This window comes from Chiloscyllium plagiosum, unplaced genomic scaffold (assembly GCF_037043375.1).
Source record: "Chiloscyllium plagiosum isolate Xiang-an unplaced genomic scaffold, Cpla_swu_hap1 HiC_scaffold_1, whole genome shotgun sequence".
In the NCBI taxonomy this organism is placed as follows: domain Eukaryota; kingdom Metazoa; phylum Chordata; class Chondrichthyes; order Orectolobiformes; family Hemiscylliidae; genus Chiloscyllium; species Chiloscyllium plagiosum.
In genome coordinates, this window is record NW_028270139.1 from 86,506,932 (window position 1) to 86,519,724 (window position 12,793).

The following is a 12,793-nucleotide window of genomic DNA, read 5'->3' on the forward strand; positions in this document are numbered from 1 at the left end:
TGAGGAGGCTGTAATCTGAGCAAAATACTGGGGGTGGCTGTAATCTGAGCAAAATACATGGGTGGGGAGGTTAGTAATCTGAGAAAAATACATGGGCAGGCTGTAATCTGTGCGAAATACTGGGGGAGGCTGTAATCTGAGCAAAATACATGAGGAGGTTAGTAATCTGAACAAAATACATGGGGAGGTTAGTAATCTGAGCAAAATACATGGGGAGGCTGTAATCGGAGCAAAATACTGGGGGAGGCTGTAACCTGAGCAAAATACATGGGATGGTTAGTAATCTGAGCAAAATACATGTGAGTTTAGTAATCTGAGCAAAATACATGGGGAGGCTGTAATCTGAGCAAAATACTGGGGGAGACTGTAATCTGAGCAAAATACATGGAGAGGTTAGTAATCTGAACAAAATACTGGGGGAGGCTGTAATCTGAGCAAAATACATGGGAGGTTAGTAATCTGAGCAAAACACATGGGAGGTTAGTAATCTGAACAAAATACATGGGGAGGTTAGTAATCTGAACAAAATACATGGGGAGGCTGTAATCTGAGCAAAATATGGGGGAGGCTGTAATCTGAGCAAAATTCATGGGGAGGTTAGTAATCTGATCAAAATACATCGAGACGCTGTAATCGGAGCAAAATACATGGGTTGGTTAGTAAACTGAACAAAATACTGGGGGAGTTTAGTAATCTGAACAAAATACATGGGGAGGCTGTAATCTGAACAAAATACATGGGAGAGGTTAGTAATCTGAGCAAAATACTAGGAGAGGTTAGTAATCTGAGCAAAAAAATGGGAGATTAGTAATCTGAGCAAAATACATGGGGAGGTTAGAAAACTGAACAAAATACATGGGGAGGTTAGTAATCTGAGCAAAATACATGGGGAGGCTGTAATCTGAGCAAAATACTGGGGGAGGCTGTAATCTGAGCAAAATACATGGGTAGGTTAGTAATCTGGGCAAAATACATGGGGAGGCTGTAATCTGAGCAACATACTGGGTGGGCTGTAATCTGAGCAAAATACATGGGGAGGTTAGTAATCTGAAGAAAATACTGGGGGAGGATGTAATCGGAGCAAAATACATGGGAGGTTAGTAATCTGAGCAAAATACATGGGGAGGCTGTAATCTGAGCAAAATACTGGGGGAGGCTGTAATCTGAGCAAAATACATGGGGAGGCTGTAATCTGGGCAAAATACATGGGGAGGTTATTAATCTGAACAAAATACTGGGTGAGGTTAGTAATCTGAACAACATACATGGGGAGGATAGTAAACTGAACAACATACTGGGGGAGGTTACTAATCTGAGCAAAATACATGGGGAGGCTGTAATCTGAACAAAATATATGGGGGAGGTTAGTAATCTGAGCAAAATACATGGGGAGGCTCTAATCTGAACAAAATACATGGGGAGGTTAGTAATCTGAGCAAAATACATGGGACACTAGTCATCTGAGCAAAATACATGGGGAGGCTGTAATCTGAACAAAATACATGGGGAGGTTAGAAATCTGAACAAAATACTGGGGGAGGTTAGTAATCTGAGCAAAATACTGGGGGAGGTTAGTAATCTGAACAAAATACAGGGGGAGGTTAGTGATGTGCAAAATACATGGGGAGGTTAGTAATCTGAGAAAAATACATGGGGTGGTTAGTAATCTGAGCAAAATACATGTGAGGTGAGTAATCTGAGCAAAATACATGGGGAGGCTGTAATCTGAGCAAAATACATGGAGAGGTTAGTAATCTGAACAAAATACTGGGGGAGGCTGTAATCTGAGCAAAATACATGGGAGGTTAGTAATCTGAGCAAAACACATGGGAGGTTAGTAATCTGAACAAAATACATGGGGAGGTTAGTAATCTGAGCAAAATACATGGGGAGGCTGTAATCTGAGCAAAATACTGGGGGAGGCTGTAATCTGGGCAAAATACATGGAGAGGTTAGTAATCTGAACAAAATACATGGGGAGGCCGTAATCTCAGCAAAATACATGGGGAGGCTGAAATCTGAACAATAGACTGGGGGAGGTTAGTAATCTGAACAAAATACTGGGGGAAGTTAGTAATCTAAAACAAATACTGGGAGAGGTTAGTAATCTGAGCAAAATACTGGGGGAGGTTAGTAATGTGAACAAAATACTGGGAGAGGTTAGTAATCTGAACAAAATAATGGAGGAGACTAATTTGAGCAAAATACATGGGGTTGTTAGTAATCTTAACAAAATACATGGGGCGGTTCGTAATCTGAGCAAAATACATGAGGAGGCTGTAATCTGAGCAAAATACTGGGGGTGACTGTAATCTGAGCAAAATACATGGGGAGGTTAGTAATCTGAGAAAAATACATGGGCAGGCTGTAATCTGTGCGAAATACTGGGGGAGGCTGTAATCTGAGCAAAATACATGGGGAGGTTAGTAATCTGAACAAAATACATGGGGAGGTTAGTAATCTGAGCAAAATACATGGGGAGGCTGTAATCGGAGCAAAATACTGGGGGAGGCTGTAACCTGAGCAAAATACATGGGATGGTTAGTAATCTGAGCAAAATACATGTGAGGTTAGTAATCTGAGCAAAATACATGGGGAGGCTGTAATCTGAGCAAAATACTGGGGGAGGCTGTAATCTGAGCAAAATACATGGAGAGGTTAGTAATCTGAACAAAATACTGGGGGAGGCTGTAATCTGAGCAAAATACATGGGAGGTTAGTAATCTGAGCAAAACACATGGGAGGTTAGTAATCTGAACAAAATACATGGGGAGGTTAGTAATCTGAACAAAATACATGGGGAGGCTGTAATCTGAGCAAAATTCATGGGGAGGCTGTAATGTGAGCAAAATACATGGGGAGGTTAGTAATCTGAACAAAATACTTGGGGAGGTTAGTAATCTGATCAAAATACATCGAGAGGCTGTAATCGGAGCAAAATACATGGGTTGGTTAGTAAACTGAACAAAATACTGGGGGAGTTTAGTAATCTGAACAAAATACATGGGGAGGCTGTAATCTGAACAAAATACATGGGAGAGGTTAGTAATCTGAGCAAAATATTAGGAGAGGTTAGTAATCTGAGCAAAAAAATGGGAGATTAGTAATCTGAGCAAAATACATGGGGAGGTTAGAAAACTGAACAAAATACATGGGGAGGTTAGTAATCTGAGCAAAATACATGGGGAGGCTGTAATCTGAGCAAAATACTGGGGGAGGCTGTAATCTGAGCAAAATACATGGGTAGGTTAGTAATCTGGGCAAAATACATGGGGAGGCTGTAATCTGAGCAACATACTGGGTGGGCTGTAATCTGAGCAAAATACATGGGGAGGTTAGTAATCTGAAGAACATACTGGGGGAGGATGTAATCGGAGCAAAATACATGGGAGGTTAGTAATCTGAGCAAAATACATGGGGAGGCTGTAATCTGAGCAAAATACTGGGGGAGGCTGTAATCTGAGCAAAATACATGGGGAGGCTGTAATCTGGGCAAAATACATGGGGAGGTTAGTAATCTGAACAAAATACTGGGTGAGGTTAGTAATCTGAACAACATACATGGGGAGGATAGTAAACTGAACAACATACTGGGGGAGGTTACTAATCTGAGCAAAATACATGGGGAGGCTGTAATCTGAACAAAATATATGGGGGAGGTTAGTAATCTGAGCAAAATACATGGGGAGGCTCTAATCTGAACAAAATACATGGGGAGGTTAGTAATCTGAGCAAAATACATGGGAGACTAGTAATCTGAGCAAAATACATGGGGAGGCTGTAATCTGAACAAAATACATGGGGAGGTTAGAAATCTGAACAAAATACTGGGGGAGGTTAGTAATCTGAGCAAAATACTGGGGGAGGTTAGTAATCTGAACAAAATACAGGGGGAGGTTAGTGATGTGCAAAATACATGGGGAGGTTAGTAATCTGAACAAAACACTGGGAGAGGTTAGTAATCTGAACAAAATACATGGGGAGGTTAGTAATCTGAACAAAATACTGGGGGAGGTTAGTAATCTGAGCACAATTCATGGGGATGTTAGAAAACTGAACAAAATACTGGGGGAGGTTAGTAATCTGAACAAAATACAGGGGGAGGTTAGTGATGTGCAAAATACATGGGGACGCTGTAATCTGAGCAAAATTCTGGGGGAGGCTGTAATCTGAGCAAAATACATGGGGAGGTTAGTAATCTGAGCAAAATACATGGAGAGGCTGTAATCTGAGCAAAATACTAGGGGAGGCTATAATCTGAGCAAAACACATGGGGAGGTTAGTAATCTGAACAAAATACATGGGGATGTTAGTAATCTGAGCAAAATACATGGAGAGGCTGTAATCTGAGCAAAATTCTGGCGGAGGCTGTAATCTGAGCAAAATACATGGGGAGGTTAGTAATCTGAGCAAAATACTGGGAGAGGTTAGTAATCTGAGCAAAAAAATGGGAGATTAGTAATCTGAGCAAAATACATGGGGAGGCTGTAATCTGAAAAAAATACTGGGGGAGGTTAGTAATCTGAGCAAAATACATGTGGAGGTTAGAAGACTGAACAAAATACACGGGGAGGTTAGTAATCTGAGCAAAATACATGGGGAGGCTGTAATCTGAGCAAAATACTGGGGGAGGCTGTAATCTTAGCAAAATACAGGGGTAGGTTAGTAATCTGGGCAAAATACATGGGGAGGCTGTAATCTGAGCAACATACTGGGTGGGCTGCAATCTGAGCAAAATACATGGGGAGGTTAGTAATGTGAAGAAAATACTGGGGGAGGATGTAATCTGAGCAAAATACATGGGACGTTAGTAATCTGAGCAAAATACATGTGGAGGCTGTAATCTGAGCAAAATATTGGGGGGCTGTAATCTGAGCAAAATACATGGGGAGTCTGTAATCTGGGCAAAATACATGGGGAGGTTAGTAATCTGAACAAAATACTGGGTGAGGTTAGTAATCTGAACAACATACATGGGGAGGATAGTAAACTGAACAACATACTGGGGGAGGTTAGTAATCTGAGCAAAATACATGGGGAGGCTGTAATCTGAACAAAATACATGGGGGAGGTTAGTAATCTGAGGAAAAGACATGGGGAGGCTCTAATCTGAACAAAATACATGGGGAGGTTAGTAATCTGAGCAAAATACATGGGAGACTAGTAATCTGAGCAAAATACATGGGGAGGCTGTAATCTGAGCAAAATACTGGGGGAGGTTAGTAATCTGAGCAAAATACATGGGGAGGTTAGAAATCTGAACAAAATACGTGGGGAGGTGAGAAATCTGAACAAAATACTGGGGGAGGTTAGTAATCTGAGCAAAATACTGGGGGAGGTTAGTAATCTGAACAAAATACAGGGGGAGGTTAGTGATGTGCAAAATACATGGGGAGGTTAGTAATCTGAACAAAACACTGGGAGAGGTTAGTAATCTGTACAAAATACATGGGGAGGTTAGTAATCTGAACAAAATACTGGGGGAGGTTAGTAATCTGAGCAAAATTCATGGGGATGTTAGAAAACTGAACAAAATACTGGGGGAGGTTAGTAATCTGAGCAAAATACTTGGGGACGTTAGTAATCTGAGCAAAATACATGGGGAGGCTGTAATCTGAGCAAAATACTGGGGGAGGCTGTAATCTGAGCAAAATACGAGGGGAGGCTATAATCTGAGCAAAATACATGGGGAGGTTAGTAATCTGAACAAAATACATGGGGATGTTAGTAATCTGAGCAAAATACATGGAGAGGCTGTAATCTGAGCAAAATACTGGGGGAGGCTGTAATCTGAGCAAAATACATGGGGAGGTTAGTAATCTGAGTAAAATACTGTGGGAGGTTAGTAATCTGAGCAAAATACTGTGGGAGGCTGTAATCTGAACAAAATACTGGGGGAGGTCAGTGATCTGAGCAAAATACATCGGGATGTTAGTAATCTGAACAAAATGCATAGGGAGGTTAGAAAACTGAACAAAATACTGGGGGAGGTTAGTAATCTGAGCAAAATACATGGGGAGGTTAGTAATCTGAGCAAAATACATGGGGAGGCTGTAATCAGAGCAAAATACTACGGAGCGGCTGTAATCTGAACAAAATACTGGGGGAGGTTAGTAATCTGAACAACATACTGGGGGAGTTTAGTAAACTGAACAAAATACATGGGGAGGTAAGTAATCTGAGCAAAATACATGGGGAGGCTGTAATCTGAACAAAATACTGGGGGAGGTTAGTAATCTGAACAAAATACTGGGAGAGGTTAGTAATCTGAACAAAATACTGGGGGAGGTTAGTATTCTGAGCAAAATACATGAGAGATTAGTAATCTGAGCAAAATACATGGGGAGGCTGTAATCTGAACAAAATACTGGGGGAGGTTAGTAATCTGAACAAAATACATGGGGACGTTAGTAATCTGAGCAAAATACATGGGGAGGTTAGAAAACTGAACAAAATACTGGGGGAGGTTAGTAATCTGAGCAAAATACATGGGGAGGTTAGTAATCTGAGCAAAATACATGGGCAGGCTGTAATCAGAGCAAAATACTACGGAGCGGCTGTAATCTGAACAAAATACTGGGGGAGGTTAGTAATCTGAACAACATACTGGGGGAGTTTTGTAAACTGAACAAAATACATGGGGAGGTAAGTAATCTGAGCAAAATACATGGGGAGGCTGTAATCTGAACAAAATATATGGGGGAGGTTAGTAATCTGAGCAAAATACATGGGGAGGCTCTAATCTGAACAAAATACATGGGGAGGTTAGTAATCTGAGCAAAATACATGGGAGACTAGTAATCTGAGCAAAATACATGGGGAGGCTGTAATCTGAACAAAATACATGGGGAGGTTAGAAATCTGAACAAAATACTGGGGGAGGTTAGTAATCTGAGCAAAATACTGGGGGAGGTTAGTAATCTGAACAAAATACAGGGGGAGGTTAGTGATGTGCAAAATACATGGGGAGGTTAGTAATCTGAACAAAACACTGGGAGAGGTTAGTAATCTGAACAAAATACATGGGGAGGTTAGTAATCTGAACAAAATACTGGGGGAGGTTAGTAATCTGAGCACAATTCATGGGGATGTTAGAAAACTGAACAAAATACTGGGGGAGGTTAGTAATCTGAACAAAATACAGGGGGAGGTTAGTAATCTGAGCAAAATACATGGGAGACTAGTAATCTGAGCAAAATACATGGGGAGGCTGTAATCTGAACAAAATACATGGGGAGGTTAGAAATCTGAACAAAATATATGGGGGAGGTTAGTAATCTGAGCAAAATACATGGGGAGGCTCTAATCTGAACAAAATACATGGGGAGGTTAGTAATCTGAGCAAAATACATGGGAGACTAGTAATCTGAGCAAAATACATGGGGAGGCTGTAATCTGAACAAAATACATGGGGAGGTTAGAAATCTGAACAAAATACTGGGGGAGGTTAGTAATCTGAGCAAAATACTGGGGGAGGTTAGTATTCTGAGCAAAATACATGAGAGATTAGTAATCTGAGCAAAATACATGGGGAGGCTGTAATCTGAACAAAATACTGGGGGAGGTTAGTAATCTGAACAAAATACATGGGGACGTTAGTAATCTGAGCAAAATACATGGGGAGGTTAGAAAACTGAACAAAATACTGGGGGAGGTTAGTAATCTGAGCAAAATACATGGGGAGGTTAGTAATCTGAGCAAAATACATGGGCAGGCTGTAATCAGAGCAAAATACTACGGAGCGGCTGTAATCTGAACAAAATACTGGGGGAGGTTAGTAATCTGAACAACATACTGGGGGAGTTTTGTAAACTGAACAAAATACATGGGGAGGTAAGTAATCTGAGCAAAATACATGGGGAGGCTGTAATCTGAACAAAATATATGGGGGAGGTTAGTAATCTGAGCAAAATACATGGGGAGGCTCTAATCTGAACAAAATACATGGGGAGGTTAGTAATCTGAGCAAAATACATGGGAGACTAGTAATCTGAGCAAAATACATGGGGAGGCTGTAATCTGAACAAAATACATGGGGGAGTTTAGTAATCTGAGCAAAATACTGGGGGAGGTTAGTAATCTGAACAAAATACAGGGGGAGGTTAGTGATGTGCAAAATACATGGGGAGGTTAGTAATCTGAACAAAACACTGGGAGAGGTTAGTAATCTGAACAAAATACATGGGGAGGTTAGTAATCTGAACAAAATACTGGGGGAGGTTAGTAATCTGAGCACAATTCATGGGGATGTTAGAAAACTGAACAAAATACTGGGGAAGGTTAGTAATCTGAACAAAATACAGGGGGAGGTTAGTGATGTGCAAAATACATGGGGACGCTGTAATCTGGGCAAAATTCTGGGGGAGGCTGTAATCTGAGCAAAATACATGGGGAGGTTAGTAATCTGAGCAAAATACATGGAGAGGCTGTAATCTGAGCAAAATACTAGGGGAGGCTATAATCTGAGCAAAACACATGGGGAGGTTAGTAATCTGAACAAAATACATGGGGATGTTAGTAATCTGAGCAAAATACATGGAGAGGCTGTAATCTGAGCAAAATTCTGGGGGAGGCTGTAATCTGAGCAAAATACATGGGGAGGTTAGTAATCTGAGCAAAATACTGGGAGAGGTTAGTAATCTGAGCAAAAAAATGGGAGATTAGCAATCTGAGCAAAATACATGGGGAGGCTGTAATCTGAAAAAAATACTGGGGGAGGTTAGTAATCTGAGCAAAATACATGTGGAGGTTAGAAAACTGAACAAAATACACGGGGAGGTTAGTAATCTGAGCAAAATACATGGGGAGGCTGTAATCTGAGCAAAATACTGGGGGAGGCTGTAATATGAGCAAAATACAGGGGTAGGTTAGTAATCTGGGCAAAATACATGGGGAGGCTGTAATCTGAGCAACATACTGGGTGGGCTGCAATCTGAGCAAAATACATGGGGATGATAGTAATCTGAGGAAAATACTGGGAGAGGTTAGTAATCTGAACAACATACTGGGGGAGGTTAGTAATCTGAACAAAATACATGGGGAGGTTAGTAATCTAAACAAAATACTGGGGAGGTTAGTAATCTGAACAAAATACTGGGGGAGGTTAGGAATCTGAGCAAAATACTGGGGGAGGTTAGTAACCTGAGCAAAATACTGTGGAGGTTAGTAATCTGAACAAAATACTGTGGGAGGCTGTATTCTGAACAAAATACTGGGGGAGGTTCGTAATCTGAGCAAAATACTGTGTGAGGTTAGTAATCTGAGCAAAATACATGGGGATGTTAGTAATCTGAACAAAGTACTAGGGGAGGTTAGTAATCTGAGCAAAATACTGGGGGAGGTTAGTAATCTGAGCAAAATACATGGGGAGGCTATAATCTGAGCAAAATACATGCGGAGGTTAGTAATCTGAACAAAATACATGGGGATGTTAGTAATCTGAGCAAAATACATGGAGAGGCTGTAATCTGAGCAAAATACTGGGGGAGGCTGTAATCTGAGCAAAATACATGGGGAGGTTAGTAATCTGAGCAAAATACTGGGGGAGGTTAGTAATCTGAGCAAAATACTGTGGGAGGCTGTAATCTGAACAAAATACTGGGGGAGGTTAGTGATCTGAGCAAAATACATGGGGATGTTAGTAATCTGAACAAAATACATAGGGAGGTTAGAAAACTGAACAAAATACTGGGGGAGGTTAGTAATCTGAGCAAAATACTGTGGGAGGCTGTAATCTGAACAAAATACTGGGAGAGGTTAGTAATCTGAGCAAAATACTGGGGGAGGCTGTAATCTGAACAAAATACTGGGAGAGGTTAGTAATCTGAACAAAATACTGGGGGAGGTTAGTATTCTGAGCAAAATACATGAGAGATTAGTAATCTGAGCAAAATACATGGGGAGGCTGTAATCTGAACAAAATACTGGGGGAGGTTAGTAATCTGAACAAAATACATGGGGATGTTAGTAATCTGAGCAAAATACATGGGGAGGTTAGAAAACTGAACAAAATACTGGGGGAGGTTAGTAATCTGAGCAAAATACATGGGGAGGTTAGTAATCTGAGCAAAATACATGGGCAGGCTGTAATCAGAGCAAAATACTACGGAGCGGCTGTAATCTGAACAAAATACTGGGGGAGGTTAGTAATCTGAGCAATATACTGGGGGAGTTTAGTAAACTGAACAAAATACATGGGGAGGTAAGTAATCTGAGCAAAATACATGGGGAGGCTGTAATCTGAACAAAATATATGGGGGAGGTTAGTAATCTGAGCAAAATACATGGGGATGATAGTAATCTGAGGAAAATACTGGGAGAGGTTAGTAATCTGAACAAAATACTGGGGGAGGTTAGTAATCTGAACAAAATACATGGGAAGGTTAGTAATCTAAACAAAATACTGGGGAGGTTAGTAATCTGAACAAAATACTGGGGGAGGTTAGTATTCTGAGCAAAATACTGGGGGAGGTTCGTAATCTGAGCAAAATACTGTGTGAGGTTAGTAATCTGAGCAAAATACATGGGGATGTTAGTAATCTGAACAAAATACTGGGGGAGGTTAGTAATCTGAGCAAAATACTGGGAGAGGTTAGTAATCTGAACAAAATACTGGAGGAGGTTAGTAATCTGAGCAAAATACATGGGGTGGTTCGTAATTTGAACAAAATACTGGGACAGGTTAGTAATCTGAACAAAATACTGGGTGAGGTTAGTAATCTGAGCAAAATACATGGGGAGGTGAGTAATCTGAGCAAAATACTGGGTGAGGTGAGTAAACTGAACAAAATACTGGGGGAGGTTAGTAATCTGAGCAAAATACTGGGGGAGGTAAGTAATCTGAGCAAAATACTGGGGGAGGTTAGTAATGTGAGCAAAATACATGGGGACGTTAGTAATCTGAGCAAAGTACATGGGGAGGCTGTAATCTGAACAACATACTGGGGGAGGTTAGTAATCTGAGCAAAATACATGGGGAGGTTAGTAATCTTGGCAAAATACATGGGGAGGCTGTAATCTGAGCAAAACACATGGAGAGGTTAGTAATCTGAACAAAATACATGGGGAGGTTAGTCATCTGTGCAAAATACATGGGGAGGCTGTAATCTGAGCAAAATACTGGGGGAGGCTGTAATCTGAGCAAAATACATGGGGAGGTTAGTAATCTGTGCAAAATACATGGGGAGGCTGTAATCTGAGCAAAACACATGGGAGGTTAGTAGTCTGAGCAAAATACATGGGGAGGTTAGTAATCTGAGCAAAATACATGGGGAGGCTGTAATCTGAGCAAACTATTGGGGGAGGCTGTAATCTGAGCAAAATACATGTGGAGGCTGTAATCTAAGCAAAATACTGGTGGAGGCTGTAATCTGAGCAAAATACATGGGGAGGTTAGTAATCTGAACAAAATACTGGGGGCGGCTGTAATCTGAGCAAAATACATGGGAGGTTAGTAATCTGAGCAAAACACATGGGAGGTTAGTAATCTGAACAAAATACATGGGGAGGTTAGTAATCTGAGCAAAATACATGGAGAGGCTGTAATCTGAGCAAAATACATGGGGATGTTAGTAATCTGAACAAAATACTGGGGAGGTTAGTAAACTGACAAAATACTGGGGGAGTTTACTAATCTGAGCAAAATACATGGGGAGGCTGTAATCTGAACAAAATACATGGGGGAAGCTGTAATCTGAGCAAAATACATGGGGAGGTTAGTAATCTGAACAAAATACTGGGAGAGGTTAGTAATCTGAGCAAAATACTGGGGGAGGTTAGTAATCTGAGCAAAATACATGGGGAGGTTAGTAATTTGAACAAAATACTGGGACAGGTTAGTAATCTGAACAAAATACATGGGGAGGTTAGTACTCTGAGCAAAATACATGGGGAGGTGAGTAATCTGAGCAAAATACTGGGTGAGGTGAGTAATCTGAACAAAATACTGGGGGAGGCTGTAATCTGAGCAAAATACTGGGGGAGGTAAGTAATCTGAGCAAAATACTGGGGGAGGTTAGTAATGTGAACAAAATACATGGGGACGTTAGTAATCTGAGCAAAGTACATGGGGAGGCTGTAATCTGAACAAAATACTGGGGGAGGTTAGTAATCTGAGCAAAATACATGGGGAGGTTAGTAATCTTGGCAAAATACATGGGGAGGCTGTAATCTGAGCAAAACACATGGAGAGGTTAGTAATCTGAACAAAATACATGGGGAGGTTAGTAATCTGTGCAAAATACATGGGGAGGCTGTAATCTGAGCAAAATACTGGGGGAGGCTGTAATCTGAGCAAAATACATGGGGAGGTTAGTAATCTGAGCAAAATACATGGGGAGGCTGTAATCTGAGCAAAACACATGGGAGGTTAGTAGTCTGAGCAAAATACATGGGGAGGTTAGTAATCTGAGCAAAATACATGGGGAGGCTGTAATCTGAGCAAAATATTGGGGGAGGCTGTAATCTGAGCAAAATACATGTGGAGGCTGTAATCTGTGCAAAATACTGGTGGAGGCTGTAATCTGAGCAAAATACATGGGGAGGTTAGTAATCTGAACAAAATACTGGGGGCGGCTGTAATCTGAGCAAAATACATGGGAGGTTAGTAATCTGAGCAAAACACATGGGAGGTTAGTAATCTGAACAAAATACTGGGGAGGTTAGTAAACTGACAAAATACTGGGGGAGTTTAGTAATCTGAGCAAAATACATGGGGAGGCTGTAATCTGAACAAAATACATGGGGGAGGCTGTAATCTGAGCAAAATACATGGGGAGGTTAGTAATCTGAACAA